The following is a 6,000-nucleotide window of genomic DNA, read 5'->3' on the forward strand; positions in this document are numbered from 1 at the left end:
AAAAAGAATGCCTTGGACCACGGTCTTCTCCTCTATAGTATCAACACCAAAATCACAAAGCGCCAGTGAAATTAACGCTTTTATTCACCAAGGAAAAATAAAATACATGCGTTTTCATCCTAACAATTAAACAGGTGACTTAAGAGATTATTTAAATGGCTTTTCAAGTTAAAAATGGTTGTCTGATGAAGTCCTGTATGTAGGATGAAAACGCATGTATTTTATTTTTCCTTGGTGAATAAAAGCGTTAATTTCACTGGCGCTTTGTGATTTTGGTGTTGATACTATAGAGAAGAAGACCGTGGTCCAAGGCGTTCTTTTTGTTTGTTTATTGGAGTTTTAGAACTGCCGTTCTGCTGAATTATTTGGTTTATGTGACAGTACCAATAATGGTGAAAATTAAATTACCAAGGTAAAGGGTAGGGAAAAGAATTAGGTTATAGGCGACAGTGAGAAAAGGCTAAATTGACTAAAAAATAAAAAAATTTGAAGAGAAACAATCTTAAAAATGAATTTTCTACTTAGCTTTGAGAGAGATGGCTAGCACGTCTGATTAGGAACGTGGCAAGCGAGATCTGGTGTAACTAGGAGAGGGGCGTTATGGGTAGGTCTTAGCTGAGAGGTTTTGGCTGGCACGATCTTGGAAACGGCCATATCGGTTCCGAGGACAGAACCGAAGTCCTAATAATAATTAATGAATAAAGATTTACAACATCAGATTTAATTTTTGTGTTTTCCCACCTGACCCCACACTGCATCTGATGGTTCTCATTGGCTTCCTCACTCACCCAACCCAGATCCCCAAATGCTCCTTACCAGGCACCCTGGATGGGACCTTTGGCTGGGTGGGCCCCACCAATTTCTCAGGAAAATAACTTCACTGTAACTCACTGTTAGGCCTGGACCAATGATCTTAAGGGGAGTTGCAAGAATGAAGCCAGAAGCCATCATTCACACAGCATCTGGTGACTATGCCTAGTTATGGGAGTCACTAGTACAATGACTACCCTCTGTGAGTCCTGAGATGACCTGTGAGGTTTCTGGCCTCCACCACAGGTCAGCCAGTCACTGAGATTCCCCAAACCCTCTCCGAACACAGGACAGCTGATCATTGGTTATATCATCCAGTACCCCTGGCCAACCCTTAATGGGAGCTTGAGTACATTCCTGAACTCAAGTCATGGATGGTTCAAATGGGCACCCTGTTCTTCATTACTGGTCTGACAAAAGCAAAAAACAGTTTCTTGCTACCATGTGAAAGCTCAAGTCTGACTGAACAAACATGCTGCTGAAATTGTATGGACAGTTGCACAATTACCGAGATATGACATTCTTTGCATTACAGTATATTACAATGCTGGACATTACAATGCTGGTATAAAGATGGTGAAGGCATTAACTATCATCATTGCTATAAAAAAAAAGACTTGTGCCGAACAATCTTGCTGTTTTCACCTTTATAATAACATTTACTGCTCACAATATATTTTCATTTGTTTATACTTTTTAACAAGATTTTTCAGAAAAATGCTTAGAAATGCATTTAGGATGCTAAAAGAATGACATTTTAGAACTGCTAGGTGTATACGAGTCAAATACAGGGAAAATGTATAAACAGAATACACGGGTCTTGTTTGTGTAATAAATATCTTTTACTGTAGGATTATGGAAATCTGTCCAGCACTTGTTTCCTAGTCCTATTTCATTTTTTACTCAACAGACCTACACATATTTGTATTTTATAAAATACATACTGCATCAACTACCATGATTACACTCTCAGTTCAGAAAAAGACGACTTTGTTAAGCATCTTTATGTAAGAAAGATGTTTACCAAAGTTTTACTAACCATCTTTTAGTGCTGTTATGCTTCTAGAACATAAAAACCAACCACCACACAAGAGGTGAGACTCTAAAACAGCTTTAAAAGTTGTAAAACACATCAGACTACTACACATCTGAGTGTGTGTGTCTGTGTGTTTGTGTGTGTTTCATTGTAAAGAGTATTACAGCTTTTAAAGCTTTGACAAAATCAAAGACACAGCTTCTGGTCACGCCACTGTCTGTGCATCAGTGCTTAGTGCATTACAGCTTTAAAAGCTGTAAAATATTTTGCACTTCTACAGCTTTTTACCTCTTTAATATTGGCTCAGCTAAAGCTCCATTTACTACGAAAATTTATCTGATAGTATTATGTGTGTTACAGTTTTCAATGTTGTGAAACACTTAGACCTCTTACACTTTTCTCTCTCGCTTGCTTGTATGTGATACTACAATTAGCAGGTAAAGCTCCATGCAGTATAAAGAATTATGCTCAGATAAATAAGTGGGATCACCAAAATCCTGGTCTTCCATCCAAGTAGTCTACCTCCTTGACAAAAGTACATCATCTCAGCTATCACTCCCTTCCTTTCTCTCATCTTCCTTTTTGTTCTCTCCCCTCGCATCTCACTTCTTTACTCTGCCTTCCATTCTTTCGTCACTATTTTCCTCCCTCACTTTTAACTCTTCTTCTGCTACCCTCTCTTCTCACACGATTTATATATTCTCCTCTCTTTTATTTCCCACTTCAAGTGCCTCTTCTCATTCTTGTGTCTTCCACTCCTACCTCAACTACCAGTTCTGTAAATACTATATACAGTGGTAGTGGGGTCAAGGTACCTCTGTAGTACCACTACAGAAACAATGGTTTGTCCTAACAATGTAAAATGTATCCTACTTTTTCCCTTGGTCACTACATGTACAACTCAAACCCCATGATGACATGAAAATGGTTCAGATGAATCAATTAATTATTGTACAACACTCTTATAGAAATCATATTTGTACTAACTTCTGTCTTGATTGTATTACACACTGGATTATTCTAAAACCCCATTTATACTGTTAAGAAACTGATTCTTGTTTCTCTGTAAATTCTTTGTTTGTTTGTGTCTTTCAGCTTTCCCAGTTAGGGGTCGCCACAGCGCTCCAGTCCGCTAATGATTGGCAGTTGATTTCTACATACAGGCCTGACACACAATCTTCAACAAAGGTACGCCCATTCACGCATGTCTCCACGCAGAAGACGCTCTAGCTGAGAATCGAACCGCACAGCGTCTTACTGTGAGGCGACAACGCTACCGCAGTGTAATTTTTGTAAATCTAATGGAGCTTTTCTCCCCCAGACCTTCACTGAAAAAGAGCCCGAGTGCCAAGTTGGGCCATCTCACTAAACAAAAGGCAATAAATAATGCTCTACCCTGGTCAACACACAAAAAATCTCTTATCTCAACCAATTTATTCTATGTTCTCAAAGTGAATGTGAAGGTTGTTCTCTGCAGCTTAATTTCACTCCACTCTCTAGGTGAATGTCTTCAAAATTTGCTCATTTCTCACACATACAACTTGGTCACAATCAGAAACCTAATCATAATTCTTTATGTTATCTTTAATCAGGGCTGTGAAAAGCTGGTGGTTACCTAGTAAGCAACAGTCATAGGACAAGCAACTAACTAATCCTGCATGGGATACCAGTCTATCATGCAATACACACTAATATGTGCACGAGACACACACACACACACACACACACCCCTAGTAGCCAGTTAAATGATAGATGGAGACCCCACTAAAAACTCATGTGGACACAGCAAGGTCTTGCGAGACTCCCCACAGAAGGAACTCCATCTTCTTCTTCTTTCGGCTTTTCCAAGTTAGGGGTCGCAACAGCAGATCACCAGTCCGCTCATGATTGGCAGTGGAGTTTTACAGTGTCGAGTTGCCAGCCCGGCGCCCAACCTTCCACAGAAGGCACACACACGCACACACCCACACCTAGGGCCAATTTAGAGTGTCCAATCCACCTACAGCATGCCTTTGGGATGTTAGCTTAATATTTGCTTTTTACCAACATGCTGGAAGCAGCAAGTGTTTTTATGCTATCCTAAGATGCTTTGTTATGTTATAGTACCAATTCTCCATACCTCTCAACTATCCAGATTTTCACAGAATGTCCAGATTTTTGCCTGATATTTTTGGTCTGCCCCTCATAAACTTTCTGTTTTTCTGGCATATCTTTCAGGACTGAAGACACTACACAATAATATATGTGTGTTTCAAATTTGATCATATAAGTAAAGCCAATACAAAACCTGTTATTCTAGCAACTTTTGAATTTTATAACAGCAATATTTACAGTTTGCCCCTGATTTTCAGCCTTTGTCCCCCTTATTTTTGTTTTTTTTTTGTCCAGATTTCTTACACTTAGAAGTTGAGATATGCGATTCTCAAATGTATGTTCAGTATGTATGTTCAGTCTTCCTATCCAAGTATGAAAATGTTTTTCTGCTATCAAGATGCCAGGCAAACTTTTTTGGTATTTATGTTTAGCTTGAGGGCTTTTAGCTGTTTTCCAAATGCTCTTTGTGACAGAATCCAACAACACTAGTGGTAGTGAAACAGAAACCAAGTGCAACAACTCGTACATCTATAAATGTAAAAATAAATAAATAAAATTGCAGGCAAAGAGCGCAAACGATACCATATCTTTCAAATGTACCTAAGTGTATCTCATCATGTACAATGTTCTTATTTTTTTTGTCCTAAAAAGTACAATTTCCTTGCAATTCCACACTGAAAGTGTCGGTCATAAATTCAGACTCGAGAACTTTTTGTAAAAAATAGATATCCATGGTAAGTAATATTGCAACGTTATTTCGCCAAAAAGTCTTTAAACATAAAAAATAACACTTTTTAATCATCGTGAGCTTCCAAGTTGAAGTTGCTAGCAAACTGCTGAAAGTATTCCACCTTTTTTGCCAATGTCCCACCTTATAACAAGTAGTACCTCTCAATCTCTTACAACAATAAATCTGGACAAAGCCACAAATAACAGGGGGGGGGGGGGCAAAGGCCCAAAAAATAAGGACACTTTTTAAAATATTCCTCTTCCGCATTTAGAAAGTTGATGGGCTAACCGTCTTTGCACAAGCATTAATTTTCCGATGGATATGAAGTCTGAAACTCAAACGCCGGCCATTATTTTTCTGACCTCAGCCCTCAGTGATTTTCCATAAAAATACAATTTTATGACACAGGCCAAAAATATGAAGCAAAAATCTGGATAGCTGAGAGGTAAGACTCACTGTGTTCCACATCTTGGAGAAGGAAAGTGGACAGTTTTGAATTACACAAACGTTCGACCTCTAAATAATACGAAGTGTGCCAACCAGAGAAGGGCTCCTTGAACTATGACCTAATTAAAAAAGCAGGTAACAACCAATACTTTGTAAAAAAACAAATAAAGTATCGACTTTAAAGAAATACAAAGAACAACAGTTTTACGTCAGATAAGTTAAGAACATACAGAGCTACTACCCTTACAATTTAGTTTCCCGAGTCTCTTCCCAGTACAAATAAACGAGACTCGCGTTACACCTGCGAAGTCCTTCGAATGATTTCCCGCCTTCAAATTAAGTTCTGAGAATGACTAGATGTCTCTGTCTCGTTTTGTTTTGTGAGCGCACTGGTGCAAAACAATTTGGGATAGGACGGATACTTGAAAGTTATCCGCGGCAAAGAGCTGTATACTTTGTTTGAAGTGAAGCCAGAGCAGAATCTATTTAACAAACTGTTTTACAACCACGGGCATTAAAATCGTTAAAAGACATGGTAAGGAGTTAGATCAAAACTGCAGATTTGTGGAATTGTTGACAAATTCATTAGTGGAATTATTTGTATTATTTATTCTACAACATTAAGTGAGTCTACTACTTGCCACAAAGTTGGTGAAGCTGTTCATCTTTGCTGCTGGACTCCATAATATATAGGAACATTTCTTTATTTTCTGCCCTAAAACGCCCCGTTCTCTTATTTTCAGCCTTAAAATGTCCCGTTCCAGACTGTTCCAAATTGAAAGGGTTTCTCACTCATTGATTGATACAATGACAAGCACACATATATACAGATAAAACCCTCTGCTTAGGTACTGTCATTGAATAATAGTGAATCTATATTATA

General features: G+C 38.4%; 1 protein-coding gene across 1 annotated transcript in view; it reads right to left on the bottom strand.

Annotated features, from left to right (window-relative positions):
* The window catches only part of MAJIN (membrane anchored junction protein), a 488,974-nt gene extending 483,630 nt beyond the window's left edge, over positions 1–5,344 (bottom strand). Inside the window, exon 1 of the mRNA XM_044075421.1 lies at positions 5,127–5,344. The gene's annotated coding sequence lies outside the window, so the exon portion shown is untranslated. The remainder of the gene's footprint in view (positions 1–5,126) is intronic.
* Between the last annotated feature and the right edge of the window lie 656 nt (positions 5,345–6,000).

Source organism: Protopterus annectens, chromosome 6.part1 (genome assembly GCF_019279795.1).
Source record: "Protopterus annectens isolate FY-2018-M chromosome 6.part1, PAN1.0, whole genome shotgun sequence".
NCBI classification, from domain to species: domain Eukaryota; kingdom Metazoa; phylum Chordata; order Ceratodontiformes; family Protopteridae; genus Protopterus; species Protopterus annectens.